This window comes from Podarcis gaigeae (assembly GCF_964106915.1).
Source record: "Podarcis gaigeae genome assembly, chromosome: 1".
Taxonomy (NCBI): Eukaryota; Metazoa; Chordata; class Lepidosauria; order Squamata; family Lacertidae; genus Podarcis; species Podarcis gaigeae.
In genome coordinates, this window is record NC_139678.1 from 118,406,889 (window position 1) to 118,431,892 (window position 25,004).

General features: G+C 46.0%; 1 protein-coding gene across 1 annotated transcript in view; it reads right to left on the bottom strand.

Moving 5' to 3' along the window:
* The window catches only part of MYO3B (myosin IIIB), a 291,721-nt gene extending 273,360 nt beyond the window's left edge, over window positions 1–18,361 (bottom strand). The window contains exons 1-2 of the mRNA XM_083704157.1: window positions 18,337–18,361; window positions 11,797–11,839 (exon numbers count right to left, since the gene is read on the bottom strand). The gene's annotated coding sequence lies outside the window, so the exon portion shown is untranslated. The remainder of the gene's footprint in view (window positions 1–11,796; window positions 11,840–18,336) is intronic.
* Window positions 18,362–25,004: the final 6,643 nt, after the last annotated feature.

A 25,004-nucleotide genomic window follows, 5' to 3' on the forward strand; every position in this document is an offset into this window, starting at 1 on the left:
AGATGGAGAATGTATGAACAAATGACTGTATGAAAAGATTGCCTGCCATCACTGCAGATTATTAAAAATGAGTCCTATGCTGAAGATTGCTTCACCTTTTGTGGCTGATTTACAGCAGGAGTTCCAAAATTGCTCCCCACAGGGACCAACAAAAGGTAAAAAGAATTTTTTGTCCTTGTTTAGGATCCCCTCATCAATTTCAACCATTGACCTGAATGTGGGAATCCTTAAATGTTACAAGAGGAACACTGCTGCATCAGACCAAAACCCCATCTAGTCCAGCATTCTGTTCTCGCGATGGCCAACCAGCTACACACAGGACGCCCACCAATAAGACAACTGCAGAACGACGCTCCTCTACTTGCATTCCGCAGCAGCTGGTATTCAGAGACACACTACCTCTGACATGGGATGTAAAGGTAAAGGGACCCCTGACCATTAGGTCCAGTCGTGACCGACTCTGGGGTTGCAGCGCTCATCTTGCTTTATTGGCCGAGGGAGCCGGCGAACAGCTTCCGTGTCATGTGGCCAGCATGACTAAGCCACTTCTGGAGAACCAGAGCAGCGCACGGAAATGCCATTTACCTTCCCGCCGGAGCGGTACCTATTTATCTACTTGCACTTTGACATGGCTTTCGAACTGCTAGGTTGGCAGGAGCAGGGACCAAGCAATGGGAACTCACCCGATCGCGGGGATTCGAATCTCCAACCTTCTGATCGGCAAGTCCTAGGCTCTGTGGTTTAATCCACAGCGCTACCCACGTCCTGACATGGGAGGTACTGACCCTCCAAGTGTCCCTATTTTCCAGGGACGGTCTCAGATTTACAGAAGCTGCTCCGGTTTCTGATTTGATCCTCAAATGTTCTGCTTTCTCTTAGGACATCCCTGTTTTCATCGGAGAAATTTTGGAGAGTATGGAGTTATGGGACCCCTGAGCCCAGGAGAGAAGTAACTATAGAACCTTTAGAAGGACCGCCTCTTCCCATATGAACCTACCCAGACCCTGAGATCATCTTCAGAGGCCTCTTCGTGTGCCTCCTCCTTGAGAGGTCCGGAGGGTGGCAACAGCGGCTCCCTGTCTGTGGAATGCTCTCCCCAAGGAAGTTTGCCTGGCGCCTTCATTATACACCTTTAGGCGCTAGGCAAAAATGTTCCTTTTTAACTAGGCCTTTGGTTGACCTGATTGACATCCTGCAACAATACGGTAATTGTCATGCAGTCAATGCAAAGCAAAGGCAGACTTCGTACCCTCCTCTGACATTTCTCTGATTAAAATAGGGATGTCCAATTCCATCATCATCATCATCATCATCATCATCACCATCATCCTTTTATTATTTATACTTCGCCCATCTGATTGGATTGCCCCAGCCACTCTGGGCAGCTTCCAACATATATAATAAAACATATAGAAACTTCCCTAGACAGGTCTGCCTTCAGATGTCTTCTACAGGTTGTATAGTTATTTATCTCTTTGGCTTGGGGGGGTCCCATAACTCCATACCCCCCAACATTTCCCCGAGGAAAATAGGGAAGGCGGGGCATTCCGGGATCAAACCAGAAAAACCAGGATGGCTTCTGTAAATCCAAGGCTGTCCCTGGAAAACAGGGACACTTGGAGGTTCTGCTCGTTCAAATTTCAGTGGTGCCCTGTGTGAGGCCAACATCTGGAGCCCCTCACCTTCAGTTTCCTACTTCATAGTTGTGACACCCTGTGGTAGCCTTAAGGCTTGGCACCTGGTGCTGGGGTGTGTGTGTGTGTGTGTGTGTGTGTGTGTGAACAGCCACTCTGCCCTAAACCCACCTCTGTGCCGAGAGATCACTTTGGCCAGCACTTCCAACACTTTTGCCTAATAAACATCACCTTCCAGTAATAAGTTCACCCATGAGCGTTTCAGCCTGGAATTTAAAAGCAAGGAACCCATCACCCTACCTTCCGGTCGAGCTCTCCTTGATATTACATAGGTCTCTTCTACAGTCACGGGGGAATCCCCTGTGCCTTATGCTCTGGTGTTTGCAAAGAATTGAGATGTCTAGCAGATGCAAGCTCATAAGAAGCGCACCTGAAATGTAACTGGATACTGGCTTGGCTGATAAAATATTCATGCTGATTGTCGTCAATCAATTGCTGGTGTTTTTAGCGTTGGCTGTAAGCTTCCCTGGCTGAACTGTGTGTGGTACATTTTGTTTGTAGTGGTTGGAAATGAGCTGGCCATGAATCTTCATATTCATAAAACTTGAGCTGCACCTCCAAAAGGTGCTCAATCAGATTTTTAAAATACAGTGGTGCCTTGGGTTCAGTACTTAATTCGTTCCGGAGGTCCGTACCTAACCTGAAACTGTTCTTAACCTGAAGCATCACTTTAGCTAATGGGGCCTCCTGCTGCTGCCGCGCCGCCAGAGCACAATTTCTGTTCTCATCCTAAAACAAAGGTCTTAACCTGAAGCAATATTTCTGGGTTATCCGACTCTGTAACCTGAAGTGTATGTAACCTGAAGTGTATGTAACCTGAGGTACCACTGCATTAAGTAAAGACAATGGGTGACATCACTAGAGTCAGTCTGCCAGTGTAACAGAAACCACCTACAAGGGCACACCAATAATCTTCTTTAGAGGAAAACCCCAGAGAAGATTTGGGGGGTGTGAGACTACAGGAGTGAGAACTGGAAGGAGGGTATCCTATTAGGCGTGTGTGTGTGTGTGTGTGTGTGTGTGTGTGTGTGTGTATCTATATCTACCATATTTACACAAGTATAATGCACCATCGAATCTAACGCACACCTCAGTTTTCAAAACCTTGAAACCAAACAAGTATTTGCTGGCACCATCAAATCTAATGTTTAGAATGTTGAACTATTTTGACTGTTGTTAGCCGCCCTGAGCCCAGCTTCGGCTGGGGAGGGTGGGATATAAATAAAATTTATTATTATTTTATTAATGCGCACCCTAATTTTTGTGACGTAATTTGGCCAAAGAAAGGTGTGCATTACATTCACGTAAATACGGTATATCTATATCTCATTTAAAACAAAAAAGGTAAAGGACCCCTGACCATTAGATCCAGTCGTGACCGACTCTGGGGTTGCGGTGCTCATCTCGCTTTATTGGCCAAGGGAGCCGGCGTTTGTCCGCATACAGCTTCCTGGTCATGTGGCCAGCGAGCAGCGCACGGAAACGCAAAAACCAACAAAGTGAGCAGTAATCATCATTGCTAGTAAAAGCATCAGCGGTAATATTCAGGCTGCAAACTGCAAGTGATTATACAATGAATTTGAGAGCTTCTCTTCAAAAGTGCTGTCTTTCTCTGGTACCTAAAGAGCCACAGGGATGAAGCAGGATTAGCTTCCCCCACAGGAAGGGAGTTCTGCTAATTTGGTGCCACCATGGAAAAGGCCATGCTCCCCATACACTGACTTGAGCCTCAGGCAGGATCTTAATATGCATGTGGTGTTTCCTTTTCGGCCAAGAATTATTGTTCATATTAACTTTGACTTGGAGAAATCCTTGATATATGTGTGCAAACGTTCATATATTCTTAAATTCTATCCCTGCAGTTTGGGGACTAACTGATGGATGACAAAAATGCATTTTGTGAATACTTGTGGTGGGCAAGAGATTTATGCTGAAAGGCTAGAAGGGTAAAAACCCACCAGACCAACAGCCACCACCCACTATGCTGTAGTATGAAGATCTCATTGCCCTCTCTATGTTAGAACACATGGCTTATAACCATCAACCTCATTTATATACCTATTTTGACATATGGACTGACTATATGTTTAAACGGAAATTGATGGAATATTCTTATGGTTAATGTCAGATGGCAAAGTTTTAATTTTTTTAAAAAAACTGCAAATAATTTTGAACTTAACAAGAAAATGAGAACAATGTGAACTTAATTCCTCTCGCCCCGTTCCTTTTAAACTGAAATTACAAAAGGTGGGGGTGAGGAAAACTATAATTAACTCTGTTTCATCAGCTACAGTCCCCTGGACTAATCTTGCCCAAAGGCCAAGAGAAAGTTCAGAAGGAAGGATACAGTTTAGGCTAGACCCGATTTTCACGGAGTAAACTCCTCTTGGTCAGAGGAATTCCACCATTACCGATGGCGCTAACCCGGAAGTTCAAAAAGGTATTTAAATATACCTTTCTGAAGAAACCACAGGCCTTTCTCCTGGGCATGGTCGGCCAATTGGTGCCAAAGAAGGATAGAACTTTCTTTATGTATGCTACAACAGCAGAAAGAATACTTATTGCAAAGTACTGGAAGACACAAGATTTACCCACCCGGGAAGAATGGCAGATGAAGTTGATGGACTACATGGAACTGGCGGAAATGACTGGCAGAATCTGAGACAAGGGAGAAGAGTCGGTGGAGGAAGATTGGAAGAAATTTAAAGAGTATTTACAGAAACATTGTAAAATTAATGAATGTTAGAATGATGTTGGAATGAATTTATGTGATTTTAGCAGAAATGTTACAAAGATTTAGGAGAAAACAGACTGTTAATTGGTGAAAGGATGGAAAGTAAAGTTATATTAATATCAACATAAATTACAGGACAAAAATTTGAAAAGAGGGAAAGGATTTGCTGAAATGGGTAATTGACCTAGAATACAAAAAAGGGAGGTGTAAGGAGGTCAGGGAAATAAGCTAATGAAAGATAAGTAATGGGAAGATTTGTTGTATTTTTCCTTGTTTTTTCTTTTTGCTTAATGGATTTTAATTCTCTGCTCTTTCTTTTTTATTTTTATTTTTTATTTTTTGTATTTTTTTGTTTGTTTAAAATGATGTTCTTTGCTTTTTCTTTTTGTAACTCTTAAAATTTCAATAAATATCTTATATATAAAAAAGGATGCAGTTTTTAATGCAAATCCGAGTTTAAAAATAAATAACACTAAGGCAAGAGGTGATCTTAATGAGTAAGGCTGTTCCAGGATAATGACGAGAGATGGGAAAGGAGCCGCTATTATTCAGTAATATTCCCGACAGTGTTTTGCTCAGCTGCAAAAGTCCAGTCAAAGAGCCTGGGACATCCGCCAGCCGATCTCCGAGTGCAATCTCAATCTATTAAAGTCCATGGGAGCTTTGATATTTTTAATGCGATGTAGCACATGTACACTGAGGGAGACAGGAGCTGATGAGCAGGGACAAAAGTCAATTAAGTTTGTTTCTTTATTTGTAAGGTCATAATCAGACAGGCCTGCCGAGGAATGAGGAGATAAACATTGCACAAATTCTTCAGCCTTCCCTTTGCTTTGTACCGTGTTATGTCTCAGACGAACGGAACAGCCACTGAGCAGTCTCAAAGCTTATATACACATCTATATTAAGGCAAGCGCTCGCTGGACCCTTGCTGCTCTGTTATATGGCGTTGATTGCTGGTTCATTTCCCAGCTGCTTCTGCAGCTGGAACTCTTCTTCTGCCAGTATCTTGGCTTTCACAAAATTTCCTTTTGCGGTGCTCCTGCTGTCCTGCAGGCATGGTGCTGATTGCTGGTGCTCGCTTGCAGGAGATTCCCAATCTCACTGGAGCTAAGATAAGGCGGAACAGCCTCCCTCCTGGCTCGCCTTGCTTGCAGTCAGAACAAATCCCTGCAGCTCAGCTCCCTCCAGCGCAGTCTGCCAACCTTTGCTCTCAAGGCGGGGAGTGTATTTTTTCCCCTTGTGCTAAAAATGCAGACTTTGGCATTCAGAAGAAACTTTGTTTCAATATCCCTCCCCTTCCAAATAAATAAATATAAAGCCCCCCCCCCCCCCCGAAGAACACTCGGACACATTTGATGGACCTGCATCTATGTTGTGCCATGCAGTCAGAAGACTTGGAATTAAAAGAATAAATGAAAACCCCTAGAAAGCTCGTCAACAATCCAATTATCCGAATGTTTATTTTGTTAAATCTCCTAAGTATTCTACTCATTATGTGCCATGGCTGCTGCATACCTCTACAAAAAATAGCGCTTGTATTTATGAGTTCTGCTCATCAAGATTTTCCAACCGTCTTAAAGGCAATTTTGAAATTTAATTCTAGGAGACAGGAGTCCCCCATCACTAGGCTCACTGGTTTCTAGCAGATCCTGAAGCTACATCAGGGGATAAACTGAGCAGATTGCAATTGCTACAAATTTTGCAAATGTCATTTGAATCATTTTACCTCCCAGCATGAGACTGAAGCCATTTCATAAAGAACCCAGATTAACTTTTAAAATATCAGTCAGCTAAACGGTATAGTTAAAAACAACAACAAAATTATGTCTCTGTAATAAGTATTACATTCTAGCCAACCAACAGCTCTGATTAAAAGTAATGCGGTTTTATAGACCTTTTTTAATCACTTAAGACATCTACTTCATATACTTTATCTCCTGTGATCGTCCCCTTTTCTTGTCCTGCAACATAGACATTAGGACAATACTCAGAGTGCTGCAGTACCTGACACACCAAGTGAAGTTTATGTTAGCTTTGTCTCTTTGGGGAAAAAATGAACTGGAGGAGGTGTCTGGCAGTCTTTACTTCTCTGATTCCACAGTTCAGATGGTGCAAAGGTGTCAACTTCCCTCATGCAATTATGGCTAGAGAGCCCAAGCACAGGTTGAAAAGATATGCTTTGTTTAAGAATAAAATGTAAAAGGTAAAAGACCCCTGGACGGTTAAGTCCAGTCAAAGGCAACTACGGGGTTGCGGCACCCATCTCGCTTTCAGGCCAAGAGAGCCGGCGTTTGTCCACAGACAACTTTCTGGGTCATGTGGCCAGCATGACTAAACCGCTTCTGGTGCACAGAGGACTATGACAAGTTCCAGAGCACATGGAAATGGCGTTTACCTTCCCGCTGCAGTGGTACCTATTTATCTACTTGCACTGGTGTGCTTTCGAACTGCTAGGTTGGCAGGAGCTGGGACAGAGCAACAGGGGCTCACCCCGTCACAGGGATTTGAACCACCGACCTTCTGATCAGCAAGCCCAAGAGACTCAGTGGTTTAGACCATAGCCCCACCCGCGTCCTAAGAAGAATAAAATGTAATCAATCAATAACAACTCAGCTGTTTAGATTGGCTCTTTCCTTGGGGGTGGGGGTCACTCAATGGCGATAGCCACTAGCGATGCAACAAAACTACTACCCTAACACTGTTTCCTCTTGCCAACAAAATTCAGGAATTATGTGACGAGGAGTCAGCAAGCCATAGGGCTGTATTCTGCACATTAGTGCAAAGACTTATGTCTATGTAATGGGATATCTTGTGAGAGAACTGATGGCAATGAAAAGACTGAAGAAACACAGACCCTGGTCCTTGTGATATAGACAAAAGAGGCTGAGGGACCGGGGATCCCTGGCAGGCAGGAAAGGGGAAGCTATGGTTCTCCCAGATGTTGCTAGACTAAATCTTCCATCGTCCCTGACCATTATCTGTGCTGGCTGAGGCTGATTGGAGTTGGGGGACGCCAGATTCCCCACCCTCTCTTTAAATAGCATAGGTCCTTCCCCTCTTCCCAAAATAAATGGTTGTCTTTTACATTTGGGGTCACTTATCATTTGCATTGCTTTCATATATCACAGCAACACATTTGTATCATATACCTTTCGGTAGACCCTACGCAGTTTGCTAGTATATATGGTTTTTTTCTTTTCTTTTCGGAAGAGTAGGATGAAGAAGTCATTGTTGTTGTTTAGTCGTTAAGTCGTGTCCGACTCTTCGTGACTCCATGGACCAGAGCACGCCAGGCACTCCTGTCTTCCACTGCTTCCCGCAGTTTGGTCAAACTCATGCTGGTAGCTTTGAGAACATTGTCCAACCATCTCATCCTCTGTCGTCCCCTTCTCCTTGTGCCCTCCATCTTTCCCAACATCAGGGTCTTTTCCAGGGAGTTTTCTCTTCTCATGAGTATTGGAGCCTGAGCTTCAGGATCTGTCCTTCCAGTGAGCACTCAGGGCTAATTTCCTTCCGAATGGATAGGTTTGATCTTCTTGCAGTCCATGGGACTCTCAAGAGTCTCCTCCAGCACCAGAATTCAAAAGCATCAATTCTTCGGCGATCAGCCTTCTTTATGGTCCAGCTCTCACTTCCATACATCACTACTGGGAAAACCCTAGCTTTAACTATACGGACCTTTGTCAGCAAGGTGATGGTTTTCCCAGTAGTGATGTATGCATAGCATCATAAAATTGTAGCGTTGGGTCCCTCCCTGAGGGTCATCTAATCCAACCCATTGTGCAATTCAGGAATTGAATGCTTATCCCTTCCACCTGGTGGGCGGCTGTTGCAGATCCTCGCTCAGTCGCCATTCCGGGGGAAGTAAAAAAATCAAACAAACAGAATGCACATGGCCAGGCAGCCACTGAAGGAATTCCGCTTGGCTGCCTGGGCAGCTGGCTCAAGTTCCTGCCAGCTGCTGCATTTCATATTGGCCAATGAGTGACCTTCTCAGGGGGTGTGCCTTGCTGGCTGAAAGGGCATTGGCTGCACGCATGCCCTGGCAGCCAATGGGGCATAAAAGCTGGCCGCGCCTTCCTATTTCAGCGTATCGAGTCCAAACCAGTGCATTGCGGGAATATGTGGCTTCCACATGGGGATCAAACTGGCAATCTTGGCGTTACCAGCACCATGCTCTAACCAGTTGAGCTATCCAGGAAGAAAAGATGTCCAACTGCTTCATGTTTATATGCGCACTTGTCAAAACGGGCATCTGCTCGTCAAGTTTCTTTTTACGTGCATTTCCAATGCATGCAACACATACCGTTTTCCATCATGAACTTGTGTGCAGCTGATCTCCACTTTGATCCCCAAAGAGCGCTTTGTCAAGGACAGAGGCATCTGCTACTTAACAGGACTCAGAACTTTCACACAGATGAACAACTTTGCCTAGCACTATAAAAATGTGCTAGTCTAAACTACATTCTGCCTTGCAAGAATGAAGATCACCTTAGCGCAACAGCCCCAACTGTCGTGTTTTCCAACTGCGTTAATGCGCTGTGGTAGAAACTGATCAAGCTTCATGCTAATGGACTCCCCTTCCCTCCCTCTGCATCTACAACCCCAGGCACATAGATCTGAAAGCAGTGGAAGTAATTCTGATCTAAACAGAATTTACGCAAGTGCGGTGATCCTTAGAGGTCTCCCCTCACTCCCTGCGAAAGTTGATTGCTTGGTCCCCGGAGGGTATGTGCAATGAATGAGTTTGATGTTGAGGTCAGAGGACAGGTGCAAGCGCCGGAGGCCGGATGGGAACACAAGGGTAAGAAGTTGGTTTTTGACCTATGAGTGTTTAGATAGTTATTATAAAGAGAACCCAGAACCGTGGACTCCAGCTGCGTCGAAAAGGGAGGGGATACACCTCACAAAAACCTTTTGCAATCCATGAAAATCACATAGCGCTTTAGTGATTTTTCAAGGGGAATGGGTGCTAAGGGGGGCAAAAATATTTATTCTTTCAAAATAAGAGTGAGGCTTACTGCCCACAGCCTGAACTTGCCGCATATCATCACCACATTGTCAAATCTGATTAGCCGCATAGCACCATTATGAAGCCAATTCAGAATAAGCGCAAGAAATATTTCCGTTTCTCTGAATGCGCTTTGTGAGGGCCTCATGCCAGGGCAACACAAAACAGGTTCCATTATCACGGCAGAAGCAGGGGCAGGAAATCAGTTCTGAGGAGAACAGTTCTCAGAAGACCAAATAATTTCTCGGGAGAACAATTCTCACAGAGCCAAACCGGGCATTTCCAGATTTTATTCCATAAAATTTATATAGCGCTTGATTGTAAAACAACAGCAACCCTCAAGTCAGTATACAGATATCCTGCTTATTGAGCATTCATCCTGATTTGTTTGTGGGAAGGTTAGATTATGATCACATCCAAACCATACATTTAAAGCACATTTAAAGCACATTCCCCACCTCCCGAATCCTGGGAACTGTACCTTACCCTCGCAGAATTACAGTCCCCAGAACCCTAAACAAACTACAGTTTGCTCTTTTTTTGGGGGGGGGGGAATAGGTTTGTTGCTCAAGATCTCCCAATCAACTTTAACTGTGCACCCCAAATGTGCTGGTCTGTGACTGAATCCCACCCAAACACAGCAACTGTCTGGAAGTTGCTCTCTCAAAACAAATCCAAGCACATCAGACGCCATCAAGGAGAATGGAAATAGAGAGATTGGGGACAGAAGGAAGAGGTTACTTAATGCACACAAAAAGATGAGTCAGAGAACTCAGCCAGGTAAGTTATTAGTTCTCACTCTGCAGAATACAAGCTATGTGTCCTTTTGTTCCCTGCTCCCCTTACAGCTTTTCTTATTATTGAGCACGCTTTCAGCTCAATCAAATGCATGTGTGTTTACACAGAAGTAAACCCCACTTTGTGCGGGACGCGGGTGGCACTGTGGGTAAAACCTCAGCGCCTAGGACTTGCCGATCGTCAGGTCAGCGGTTCGAATCCCCGCGGTGGGGTGCGCTCCCGTCGTTCAGTCCCAGCGCCTTCCAACCTAGCAGTTCGAAAGCACCCCCGGGTGCAAGTAGATAAATAGGGACCACTTACTAGCGGGAAGGTAAACGGCATTTCCATGTGCTGCACTGGCTCACCAGATGCAGCTTGTCACGCTGGCCACGTGACCCAGAAGTGTCTTCGGACAGCGCTGGCCCCCGGCCTCTTAAGTGAGATGGGCGCACAACCCCAGAGTCAGACACGACTGGCCCATACGGGCAGGGGTACCTTTACCTTTACCTTTAAACCCCACTTTGAATTATAGTGCTGGAGGAGACTCCTGAGAGTCCCATGGACTGCAAGAAGATCAAACATCTCCATTCTGAAGGAAATCAGCCCTGAGTGCTCACTGGAAGGACAGATCCTGAAGCTGAGACTCCAATACTTTGGCCACCTCATGAGAAGAGAAGACTCCCTGGAAAAGACCCTGATGCTGGGAAAGATGGAGGGCACAAGGAGAAGGGGACGACAGAGGACGAGATGGTTGGATAGTGTTCTCGAAGCTACCAGCATGAGTTTGACCAAACTGCGGGAGGCAGTGGAAGACAGGAGTGCCTGGCGTGCTCTGGTCCATGGGGTCACGAAGAGTCAGACACGACTAAACGACTAAACAACTAAACAATAGCAACAAAACCCCACTGCATTCAGTGGGGTGTACCCCCTGAATAAGTGTGACTATGATCTCAGGCTTTGAGTGAATAAATTCACCTGATTCCAAGATGAAGCAGGAATAGCTACTTGCTATTCATCCGGATTATCATTATAACAATAATTTATTATTCCAGTCACAGACCAGTTCCAGCCCACATACAATATACCAGTTCCAGCCCACATACACGATAGGGATACATTTGAATTTGCAATTAGGTATAACAGGGACAATACAGATACAGCAACAGTTAAAAAATATATAAATTAAAACTTAGTCACTAACATATAACCTAAAATTATCATTTAAAACCTTAATCATTATAATGACACAGCTTGTTCCCTAAGTTTTATGGCAATCACACAGAATTTGGCTACTCTTAACGTGATCTCAGAATCCTTGTCCTCCACCAGGGATTTTAGACATTGAACTTCGGATTCATTTGGAGATTTTGCATAGCGGGGACGATACTTGCTATTCGTCCAGATTCTCATTATAATTTGTTAGCCGGATCAAACAAGTGCTGTCTGATCCCCAACCCTTGTGCTGGAAGCACAGAAGCAAGTGGCTGCATAAAACACCTTTTTGCAAAGGCCACACACACTCCCATTCCTTCCCTTCCAAATGTCAGCCGACAAACTTTCTCATCATTGCGTCTTACCCGCTCAGATTCGCTTCAGGGCTTGGCGCCTTCTCCAGAGGGGCTACAAAGGAAAAACAAAACAAAGGAAAGCAAATGTGAGGTGCAGGGGGGAGCAGAAACAGGACAGCCTTCAAGACATCTGAGACCTTTGGGCATTGCTCCAGCTGAGGAAGGATTCAAGGCGGCCCCCTGTATACATTGCGCTTGAACTCTAAAGCGCAGACCTGGTAGGGGAGAAATATGGATAGTTTGGGGGAAGAAGAATGCATCCGCTTCCTACCTGCCATAGTTCATAGGCTACACTAAACAAGAGGCATTGTCCCTTCCCAGCAATAAATCTAGGACAGATAGAAGATTTAATAATTAACAAGAACTTGAGGAGGAACTTGAGTGTGTGGTGCAGTTTAGAAAGGGAGAAACTCAAAACTGGGGGTGGGGGTGGGGAGTCCAGTTCTATTGTGCAGGGGCTTCAGAGATCATGAGATCATGATTATTACATGGCTCACAGCCTGATCCAGCACACACTTCTGCTGTGGTGGGACATATTTCTGGATAAACGCGTTGTACAGTTCTGTAGCCTAAGCTGGCCCATCCGAAAGCTGACACCAGGGGAAGAGAGGGAGATTAATCGACTGCATCTTTGTGCAGACACATATGTGCGTAGAGAGACAGACAGACAGGCAGGCAGGCAGGCAGACACTGTGATTCTGCAGCCTAGCATTTTAAGAAGCTTGATCACATCTCTAAACTTTATATCATTCCAAAAGCTTCAACTTTTATGATCCCTTTCTCTTTTTTACAAGATTCCATTTCAGCCGTCACTCCTTCTTACATTGATTGGTAGATAATGTGCTTCCAGAATTACAGCTTGTGTTACTGAAGCCAAACCATTTTGTTTCCTGATTTATTGATACTGCGCTTGCAAAGCTGCCATTTGGCCCAATCAGACCTGCCTTGCGCTGCCATTAGGAAACTGCTTATATTTCACATTGGTCCGCAGATGCCACAAGCATCTAAACTTTACTGGGCGCAGTGACCACCCAGCCACAGAACTAATCTCTGGGTGAGCTGAAAAAAAATTTCTTCTGTGTTCTTTTCTGTTTGGAAAATCAGCCCCATTATTTTTAGCATATGAAAAACATACTTGCAATTATTCAATGCAGGCGCTTTCTATCCTACATTCCTTCATCTTTACCCTTGCAGGCATCTGCAACATTTGCCCACACAACCAATTAATCCTAAAGGCTGTCGCAATTCTTTGTGATTTTGTTTATGAGGTCTCAATGCCACATTCAAAGTTACGTCACAGAAAGGGCTTTCCCTCCCCCCACCCCAGCTGGAGCTCACAAGAGCTCAGCTCTGGCACCTCTCAGGTGGGTGCCATTGCCATTCCAAAACAACAAGGGAGGGGTTGAAGTGTAGGTGGGTTCCCACGAGGCAAAAAACAGTGATAACAGCAAGAACCATTATTGAACTAATGGAACTGGACAACAGAGCAAAGCAACTGCTTATATACGTTTCTGAAGGCCACTCCCACTCCCAACGTGATTGGCTATCTAAACTTCCAAGTTGCGAATCATGACTCAGAGTTTAAGGGCCAATGGCAGAGGCCCAAATCCTGAAAAGTTCTGTGATTGGATATCATGTATCGAATCAGAACACAGGGGCTCAGAATCCTTAGTCCAGACTCAAGCTCAGGCAAACACAGACCACTGAATACATAACAGAGGTATTCATGGTGAACCCTGGCCCCTCTTTCAAGAAAAATAGCACTTGTGTGCTGGTCTTGTTGGTTACCCGAGAGGCGAGGTCCAAGTCCGGTCTGTGGTCAAAGGTGCAACGTGGAGGCAGTCCGTAGTAGCTGAAGGGCAGGGCAGGGAGTCAGGTGAAGTCAGGAACAGGCATGCCAGCAGGGAGCCAGGGCGGGTCAGGAGCTCAGGCAGGAAAGCAGGACAGGGATCAGGCAGGAACTAGCAACCAACAATGTTGTTCCCACAAATTTGGACTGGGGATGGCCGGCTTTTATCTGCCCTGAGGCATAGGGCGGCCCCGATCCTCTGGTGACTTGCCTCTCCTGGCCTGGAGGCAAGCACTCCTCCTGCGGGAACTTAGTTCCCTCCGCCTCTCTGCCCTGAGCCTCTGCAGCTCAGGAGAGGCTGGAGGGTTACCGGACCCAGAGGCAACCTCAGCTTCCTCTGACGGGGCTGAGAGTGGAGCACCTGCAGGCAATGGGTCCTCCATCACCTCAGGAGCCAGAGCAGACTCAGCTGATGCCTGCACCTGAGGAGCCAGCACAGGTGAGGACCCTTCAGGCTCCTGCCCCAGCCCCGGCTCAGCTGGTTCTGGAGGCGGGGAATCCTGTGCAGGCTGGGATCCCTCAGGTTCAGCATCTGAGTCCGAATCCCAGGCCATCACAACTTGTTACAGATATGTATAAATAAAAGCAGTATGATTCTTTGTGTGGGCAGCAAATTGGGCTAAGGACTATGATGGCAAAGGGTTAGGGATGTGGGGAGGAGCGAAAACAACACCAAGAAGCAGCAGTTAGTGGAACAGAATGAAGTGGGGAGCCTCAGGACCCAGAAAGGAAATGGAAGTTGCTGGGACAGGAAGTCATGGAGAGGTTACAACTGCCCACATTTGCTGAAAAAAAGTTAAGTCTAAGAAGAGGCCAGAGAATGGTGCACAATTGTTTCATGTCCAAAATTTAGCATCCCTTTAATAATTACTTTAATGAGTACAGTAATTATGCTGAATTGGCAGAAGGGCAACCTCCTCCAACTATTTGTTTCACTCAGTGCCTAATGTTAACATGCACAGTTACTATGGAAACAGGCCTTGCTTCACCTTTCACTTTCCATTCAGAAAAGTCCAATGCATATGTGCACATGCTGTTAGCAAGAAGAAAGGGATATGAGAAAGGTTGTTTTCTGCTGCTCCAGAGAAGTGGACACAGAGCAATGGATCCAAACTACAAGAAAGAAGATTCCACCTAAACATTAGGAAGAACTTCCTGACAGTAAGAGCTGTTCGACAGTGGAATTTGCTGCCAAGGAGTGTGGTGGAGTCTCCTTCTTTGGAGGTCTTTAAGCAGAGGCTTGACAACCATATGTCAGGAGTGCTCTGATGGTGTTTCCTGCTTGGCAGGGGGTTGGACTCGATGGCCCTTGTGGTCTCTTCCAACTCTATGATTCTATGATTGGCTGTGCTGTCTTTCACTGCCATGTGTATTAAAACACCCTCCTTATATTCAAGGTTGGCTGTGTGCAAAGCTCAGCTTTTCCTTGATGCATCAGCTAGGCAATCGTGCATAATGTCTGGGTGGGCAAGCCCCCTTTTTCTTGTTAAAAGCGTCACAAATTTCAGAGAAAGAGGTATGCATTTTAGCTGTGGTGGAAATGGTCAGAAGACAGTTCAAGGGAAGTAATAGTACCACTCTATTCTGCTTGGTCAGACCCCACCTGGAATACTGTGTCCAGTTCCAGGCACCACAATTTAAGGATGTTGACAAGCTGGAAGGTGTGCAGAGGAGGGCAACCAAGATGATCAAAGGTCTGGAAGCGAAGCCTTATGAAGAGCGGTTGAGGGATCTGAGCATGTTTCGCCTGGAAAAGAGGAGATATGATAGCCATCTTCAAATATCTCAACGGCTGTCCCATGGAAGAGGAGAAGCTTGTTTTCTTTTGCTGGGGTGTGTGTGTGTGGACTTGAAGCAATAGCTTCAAGTTACAAGAAATGAGATTCCAACTAAACATCAGGAGAAACTTTCTGTTTGACTGCAGATGATACAATGGTGGTTGGTTTAATCACAGCTGGAGAGGGGGAGGCGGCCTATAGGAAGGAAGTTGAGCAGTTGGGGGAGTGGTGCTGGAAAAACAACTTGCTCCTTAACTTAAAGAAAACAAAAGAGATTATTGTGGACTTTAGGAAATGTAAATTGAATACTCAGCCACTCATTATTGAGGGGAAGTTTGGGAGCAGGTCTCAGTGTTTCAATTTCTGGGAATAGAATTGAGAGATGACCTAACCTGGGGAGAAAACAGCAAAGACCTGATGAAGAGAGCACAGCAGAGGTTATATTTTCTGAGACTCCTCCGGAAAAATAATCTCTCAAAAGACCTGTTGATGGCATTTTACCATTGTACTGTGGAGAGTGTATTAACTTATGGTCTCTGTGTGTGGTTTGGGAGCTGCATGGTCAGGGGAAAAACAATGCTGTCCAGGGTTGTAAAGACTGCAGAGAGAATAATTGGGTGCACTCTTCCCACCTTGGATCAAATCTATGCTTCCAGGTGTCACAAGAAGCTGCAGAGATAGTGCAGGATAGTGCACACCCCAGAAACGATCTCTTTCAGCTTCTGCCTTCTGGAAGAAGGTACAGGGTTATAAAGACTAGGACTAGCTGCCTAAGAAAGAAATGCGATTTTGGTTTTTAAACGCAGTGTAAGGAGTCTTTGTGGGAGTGTGCTGTATTTAAAAATGGGGTATCAGAGTTTTTAGGGGGCTAACCAGGCTTGTTGGTTTTTGAACGTCTGATGTAGATTTTTTCAATTTCATTGTTCTGTATGGGACAATGACAATAAAGATTATCATATCGTATCAAACAGTCTCCCTCAAGAGGTTGCAAACTCTCCTTCCTTGGAGATTTTTAAGCAGAGGTTGGATAGCCATTTGTCATGGATGCTTTAACTGAGATTCCTGCATTGCAGGGGGTCAGCCTAGATGACCCTTTGGGTCACTTCCAACTCCACGATTCTGTTATTCTTCCAACTACTAGCTTCATTGACTGCCCACATGTTCTGGTATTTTGAGAGGGAGAAACATTTCTCTATCCACTTTTTCCAGAACAAGACCAATGGGTGGCATTTTTTTCCTGGATTAATTAATACAAAACACATTATGTTTTTTGTGAATGTCTCAAAATACTCCTCCACAAAATGCTGGAGGGGGTTACCTTGTGGTATACTTCAATAAACACGTTGCACACCCCCTCCGTTTATCATGCAGTCAACAGAAAGCTGCACAAGCCGTCCATGGCATCCTGATAATTTGCTGTGATCAGCCCTTCTTTGAAAAGAGAACAGCAGAGCTCTCTTCTACACTACAGTTGTCACCCCAGGAGCAGGTTCAGTTTAGCACCATCAAGATTGAGCCTCACATCTACCGTAAGGTGTTTAAGAAAAGGAAAACTCAGCGTTAAAATGATCAGAGGCTTATGCCACAGTAATGTCAGCGTGGCAGGAGCGCGGTGATTCAGCTTTCCCTCCGACGCTGTCACCGCAAGGAAGGTCAGCGCAACCTTACGCAGTGTCTCCACCTGAAAGCAAGCTGTTAATTGAAAAGAAAGAAAGTGCCTTGAGAAAATTGTCTCCATTTGGACTCAAGCACAAAGCTGTTGGCGCAGGTGTCATTTTAACTCATGGTTGGGAACTAGAAGTGAGATTCACTGGGGTCTAATTAACAGGTAGTTCAACTTCGTATGCTTACAACGTCACCTCATCCCTGAAATCATTTGGTGCCTGCATGTCTCCTCCAAATCCTTTCTGGAGAGTGGGATGAGCCCCCAGAACAGATGTGGGTGTATGGGGGAAGAGAGTTACAGGAGGCCCTGCTTCCTATTTAAAGAAGGGGAAGGGGAAGGGGAAGGGGAAGAAGAAGAAGAAGAGGAGGAGGCAGAGTACATACCCTCTGAAGTAAACAAGATCCACTAAATAGCTTGTCACTTCCATGGAGAGCAAGGATCCTTAATGTTTGTTTTAAATGTACATGGTACCTCTGCTTACGTACTTAATTTGTTCCGAAGGTCTGTTCTTAACCTGAAACTGTTCTTAACCTGAAGCACCACTTTAGCTAATGGGGCCTCCTGCTGCTGCTACGCTGCCGGAGCACAATTTCTGTTCTCATCCTGAAGCAAAGTTCTTAACCCGTGATAATATTTCTGGGTTAGCGGAGTCTGTAACCTGAAGTGTATGTAACCTGAAGCGTATGTAACCCGAGGTACCACTGTATATATAACTAGACAATTGTTCCTGCGTTAGAGTGGTGATGTACAAAAGCCCTTGAAGAATCTGAATGGTTTTTAAGGTAAACAAAATTTGTAGCATGGTACCAGCATCTAAGGAAAATTATTTCCTAAGAATGCAACAATGAGAGCACTGCTCGATCAGACCAGAGACCCATCGAGCCCCGGAGCCTCTTTCTCACAGTGATCAACCAGATCTGTTTGGGAAGTCTTAACTAATTGCATCCCATACAATGTCCAAAGAGTTGGACCTGTGCGGCTTCCATGAAAATATCTGCAGAAAATATCCCATTTCCCCATGCAAACATATTCTAGTCTGAACTGGGTTTCTTGCGGAAGATGTGCAGCCTTGAAGGTTGTCAAGGAAAATGTGTGCAACAAATAGGGAGCAAAAGCACATAATAATAATAATATTATAATGCATAATAATATAATGCATATTAATAATGCATAATAAATGGATTACGAAGGCAGATGAGTCTTTTGCAAGTGAGTAGAAAATAGCCAAAAGTTTAAATTAAAGTTCCAACACTCACCTGATCCCCGGTGTGTGAAACTGACACAATTGTTTCTCTCGCATCTTTCCCTTTGCGGTATTGTCTGTTTCCTTTTCATCGTTCCTGTTTTCATCTTCCTTTTCTTTTCTTAATGAAACATTTATACTGTCATTTGGACATACCTAGGGTTCAGGAGCTTCTGGTCTTCAGCTGTCTCCCTAGATTTGAGTTATCCAACACACAAGACCTCAAAGCAGGTTTTAAGAGCGGGTTCCTAAATATTCTGCTTTCCTCTCCAGTATAAGTACTTTTATGGTGCGTGCCTTCTTTGGGGAAAACAAGAAGCCATTCTGAATGTCCTCATCCTCGTGTGGATTCCTCCCTGTCCTTCACCCCCTCTTTATAAAATTCACCTTTCTTTTGCAGCTTTCCAGTGCTCAAATTCAAGACCTCCTTTTGGCGGGTCTCTCCAAGAGTAAGCAACTACATGCCGTAGGAACGATCACCATTGTCTTTGTCTTATTAACTTTAACACTGCCATCTACGTTTGGCAAAAGCACAAAACAAAACTGCTTTCTGGCACTTTCTGGAGTACCAGGATAGAAGCAGCGTCTCTTCTGGAAACTTTTTAACATTGTTAACAGGCAGACGGTCAGCAACACAAACAGCCCATTCTTGCAGTTCATGATTTTGGCTGGTGAGTAATTAAACACAAGGAAATTGCAGGAGCAGAGAAATTGTCCACTAAAAGAAGGTAGAAATGAGTCACACGTTGTTTAATAACTTTTTATGTGTATCATCACTAGAGGTCATACAGGTGAAACTCGGAAAATTAGGATATTGTGGAAAAGTTAATTTATTTCAGTAATTCAACTTAAAAGGTGAAACTAATATATGAGAGAGACTCATGACATGCAAAGTGAGATATGTCAAGCCTTTATTTGTTATAATTGTGATGCTCATGGTGTACAGCTGATGAAAACCCCAAATTAACAATCTCAGAAAATTAGAATATTAAATGAAATCAGCAAAACAAGGACTGCAAATAGGGCAATATTGGACCTCTGAGAAGTAGAAGCATGCATATGTACTCAGTGCTTGGTTTGGGCCCCTTTTGCATCAATTACTGCCTCAGTGCAGCATGGCATGGATGCTATCAGCCTGTGGCACTGCTGAGGTGTTATGGAAGACCAGGAAGCTTCAATAGCAGCCTTCAGCTCTCTTGCATTGCTCAGTCTCATGTCTCTCATCTGTCTCTTGGCAATGCCCCATAGATTCTCTATGGGGTTCAGGTCAGGCAAGTTTGCTGTCCAATCAAGCACAGTAATCCAGGGCATTGAACCATGGTGTCAGGGGCTCAGGAGCAGAGGCACAGGGAAGAGGGGAAATGGAGAGCGAAGGGGAAGAATCCGAGGGGAGCGTAGGAGAAGAGGACAGTGGTCCGAGGGATTCCATGAGCCTCTCCAGCGAATCGGAAGATTCACAGAAGGGGGCGCCAGTGGCCAGGGGCAGGGGGTTCCCTGGGGGAACGCCCCAGGAGCAAGGGGGCAGCAGGGATTCTCAGAGCAGTAGTTGGAAATCAGGACCAGCTTCCCCACCAGAGCAGAGTGGGGGGGAAGGTTCCCAAGTATCGGGGTCAGTGCATTCCCCAACAGGAAGAGAAGACGAGGCAGGGCTGACCACACCTCCGTCGGAGAGTCGGGCAACGGAGGGGAGGTCAGATCCGGCCAGTGTCCCGGAAGAGGGAAGCAGTGACAGAAGTAGTGTAATGGTTAGGAGAAAGGTCACTGGGTTGGCGCGAGACGCAAGTTCAAATGTACAGGAGCGCGGGACAGCAGAGAATGAGGATTGGGAACCGGGTCCTAAAGCCCGACGGAGGCAGGGGGAGGAGCTAAGCGACTCAGCGTCGGAAGAGTCCAGAAAGGGCAATGCCCCAGCGGGCAGGAGGACCCAGAGGAGGAGAGAGCAGCGGAAAAGGTGGAGCAGGGCTAGGATCTTAAACTGGTGTCAGAGGGGAGGAGACTCAGACGGGACTTCACCGATCTAGGGGTTAAGACGTAGGGCTGCACGCTGTGGCTTTGAAATGAAACTGAACTTCAATAAAGACTTTTATACATTACCACAGCCTAGCGTTGGTCCTCTGTGAGCTGGGACCTAGAGGCAGCTCCGACACATGGGCATTGAACCAGGTTTTGGTACTTTTGGCACTGTGGGCAGGTGCCAAGTCCTGCTGGAAAATGAAGTCAGTATCCCCATAAAGCTCGTCTGCGGAAGGAAGCATGAAGTGCTCCAAAATCCCCTGGTAGATGGCTGTGTTGACCCTGGACTTAATGAAGCACAGTGGACCAACATCAGCTGATGACATGGCTCCCCAAATCTCTTTTCTGATGAGAGCAGCTTTTGCACCTCATTTGGAAACCAAGGACCCAGAGTCTGGAGGAACAATGGGGAAGCACACAATGCCAGATGCTTAAAGTCCAGTGTGAAGTTTCCACAGTCTGTGTTGATTTGGGGAGCCATGTCCTGCATCTTTTAATGATAATCCAAATCTTTTATCTCTCCACTGTGTCCAAAATTCACCATTAAACTACAAGTGATATTCCAGTCTTACTAGTGCTCAGATGCATTGACAACTTATTGGAGGTGACTTTGTGAAGGATAACTTTCTTCCTGGTTCTCAGCTCTTCCCTCCCCCTGCTTTTTTCATGGACTCGTGCCAATGTTAGGAGCGGAACATTAGCAGGGTTTCTCAATAACAATTTTCTTTGCTTGTCATTGTGCTTGGTGATGAAACACTTATCCTGGCTGTCAAGCCATTTAATGCCTTTCTCCGTCTGCCTCCGGCTCAGACCAGAACAAGTCTCAGTTTTTGGGCTGGAGGCAGGCCTTTTCTTTGGCCGGAACCCAGTTCTGGCCCCTCTCAGGTGGGTGCCATTGCCATTATACGAGAACAAGGGAGGCGTTCATGGTGATTTCTGGCACCTCTTTTTCTAGAAAAATGCACTGGTTGGAGGTATGGCATAAGAGACACGTTTTTGCCACACACATCTCAAGGGGGTCATCCCACAGCAGCTATTCGGGGCAATCTTTTTGGCTGTACAGTGGTACCTCAGGTTACATACGCTTCGGGTTACATACTCCGCTAACCCAGAAATAGTGCTTCAGGTTAAGAACTTTGCTTCAGGTTGAGAACAGAAATCATGCTCCGGCAGCATGGCAGCAGCAGGAGACCCCATTAGCTAAAGTGGTGCTTCAGGTTAAGAACAGTTTCAGGTTAAGTACGGACCTCCGGAATGAATTAAGTACTTAACCTGAGGTACCACAGTACTGGTTTAGAGTAGAATTAAAAATGCAAGTCCTAGAACTGGAATACTCCATTAGGGCTTGTTGAATTTTTCAACATTCAAAATCCCAAAATAAGTGCTAAAAAGTTACTTAGGAATTCAAAAGGCATTTCGGTTAAATTAATATAATTTAGTTTTGCTTGGTAAGTAAGATATGCGTAAGATTGCATAGAAACCATTAAAAATGACTGCCAAATCCTTGCCGTCATTCATTCATTCATTTATTATTAAGCATTACCCGACATTTTCAGAAGGTAAAATTAACATTCTTTATGTGCTTCTTCATCCAACGTAAACTTGCCAAGCTAAATGTTGTCCAATCACAAAAATAACAGCAGATTTGAATTCCCCACACCCAAAAACATATTTTAAAGACCCCTCACTGAAGAAATTTGTGTAAATTAAGTTTCACCCCCTAAAATGGAACACCCTGCTAACCCATATAAGGTGGACATTTTGATCTTTATACAGTGGTACCTTGGTTCTCAAACACCTTGGTTCTCAAACGCTTTGGTTCTCAAACTCCTAAAACCCAGAAGTGTTCCAGTTTCCAAACATTTTTCGGAAGCTGAACATCTGATGCGGCTGTCGGCTATTGTTTCCAGGGCACCTGCACCAATCAGAAGCTGTGCCTTGGTTTCTGAACATTTCGGAAGTCAAATAAAGGCCCCATTGCCTTCAGTAGCTTAGGGCCTCATCAAACCTAAATCCGGCCCTGGGCTGGACAATGCATTCTGCCAGCGCATGGATGGGTTTGTGTGTGAGAGATACACTCCCTTTGTAGCTGCTTAAACTAAAAACATGCGATCATGTCAAGCGAGGCTGAGGATGTTGCAGTGGCTCAGCAATTGTACTCTTAGCACTCATTAACCTCCATGGCAGTTTACAGGAATAGGTTATCCGATGACAGCACTTAATTGAAAAGGTCTTTCCTTCGATTTATCTATGTGAACGTGAGGCGCCTGTTGCAAGCTAGGGAAGACAGTACTTTGCGAATAACTGAAGACATGGAGCTGTTTCTCCTCTCAGAGCCAGAGGGGTTATTTCCATGAAACCTATCTGCACATTGAAAGCACACTTTTACCATTTTCAGCAGTCACAGCTTCCCCCAAAGTATCATGGGGGAGGTAGCTTGTTGTGGGTGCTGAGAGAAGTTAGGAAACCCCTTTCCTCCTCATGGAATCATAGAATTTAGAGCTGGAAGGGACCCTGAGAGTCATCTAGTCTAACCCTCTGCAATGCAGGAATCTCAGCTAGGTCATCTATGACAGAATGCCATCCAACCTCTGCTTAAAAACCTCCAAGGAAGGAGAGCCTGTTCCACTGTTGAGCACCTCTTACAGTCAGAAAAGTCTTCATGACATTGAGTCGGAATCTCTTTTCTTGTAACTTGAAGTCCTACCCTCCAGAGCAGGAGAAAACAGGTTTGCTCCATCTTCCATGTGACAGCCCTTCAGATATTTGAAGATGGTGGTCATATCTCCTCTCCTCTTTTCCAGGCTAAATATATCCAGCTCCTTCAACCATTCATCATAATGTTTCTCCTCACCAGAGCTACAATTCCTAGAGCCCCCTAGAAAGAGGGATTGTTAAACTTCTCTGAAAATTGCAGCTCTGTGAGGGGAATAGGGGTCTTCTAACAACTCTCAGCGCCCTTAGCAAAGGCCAGGATTCTTTGGGAACAGCTATGCCTGTTTAAAGTGGTATAAAGGTAAAGGGACCCCTGACCATTAGGTCCAGTCGTGACCAACTCTGGGGTTGCAGCGCTCATCTCGCTTTATTGGCTGAGGGAGCCAGAGTACAGCTTCCGGGTCATGTGGCCAGCATGACTAAGCTGCTTCTGGTGAACCAGAGCAGCGCACGGAAATGCTGTTTACCTTCCCGCCGGAGTACTACTGCTTTAAAGGCATAGTGGTGACTTTGCTTGAGAATGTTGCGTAAAAAGAAACATCGACACATCTCGCTCCCCTTTTTGTTCCAGAATCATGTCCCTCAGCCGTACGGAAGTTACATGCAGAACTTGGCGCACTGAAACAGAGCATGAAATGCACACTCACCTCAGCCAAATCAGCAAGGATGGCTGTATAGTAAAGGTAAAGGGACCCCTGACCATTAGGTCCAGTCGTGGCCGACTCTGGGGTTGCGGCGCTCATCTCGCTTTACTGGCCGAGGGAGCCGGTGTGTGATGGCCTGGGATTCCGATTCAGAGGACGAACCGGAGGAATCCCAGCCTGCACAGGAGTCCCCGCCTCCAGGGCCGGCTGAACTGGGGCAAGGCCTAGATGCTGAAGAGCCTGCACCTGTGGCAGAGCACCAGGAGCTGGCCCCAGGTGAAACCCTTCTGGCCCCAGAGGGGCTTGAGGACTCAGTGGCTACAGGTGAGCCTCCTCCAGGGCCCAGTAACCCTTCGGCCTCTCCTGATCTGCAGAGGCTTAGGGCAGAGAGGCGAAGGGAACTGGTTGCTCCCAGGAGGAGTGCTCGCCATAAGGCCAGAGGAGGCGGGGCTCCTGGGGGCCGGGACCGCCCCTGGCCTTAGAAGAGGATAAAAGCCCAGGCAGCCCGGCCCCAGGTTGCGGGAGCAACGTCGTTGTTGGCTTTGGACCTTCCTGTGTTCCTGATCCCTGCTCGGCCTCCTGTTCCTGACCATCCGGTGCTCCTGTTCCCTGCTCGGCCTCCTGTTCCAGTGTTCCTGTTCCCCGCCCGGCTCTCCGCCTCGGACCTCGCCCCTCTTTGTGTGGACTCTGCTTACGCCCACGGTACCTTACCCCCGGGTCCAGCACACGGTGTACAGCTTCCGGGTCATGTGGCCAGCATGACTAAGCCGCTTCTGGCGAACCAGAGCAGTGCACGGAAACACCGTTTACCTTCCCGCCGGAGTGGTACCTATTTATCTACTTGCACGTTGACATGCTTTCGAACTGCTAGGTTGGCAGGAGCAGGGACCGAGCAACGGGAGCTCACCCCGTCGCGGGGATTCGAACTGCCAATCTTCCAAACGGCAAGTCCTAGGCTCTGTGGTTTAACCCACAGCACTACCCGCGTCCTGGCTGTATAGTAAGGGGGTGGGAAAAAATAAGTTTTGGTACGGGATTCATTCCCTCCATTGAGGGAAAAACCAGGCAGAGCAATAGCTGCTTTGCAGAGAAGCAGCCCAGTTGCACGAGAGTCAGAGGTTTCCACATAGCTCCACCCTTCCTGGCAAACAAGGAGAAACCATCATAGTTCAAGGACATAACCCATCCAGGCCAAATCACCATGGAGGGCCTGAGCATGGGTCCCCAGAGCCTGATAGAGCCCAGAGAGCTTCATTTCACCTCTGGGCCTGAGGCTCCCCACACCTGCTGCAAGGTGTGTAAATGGTGG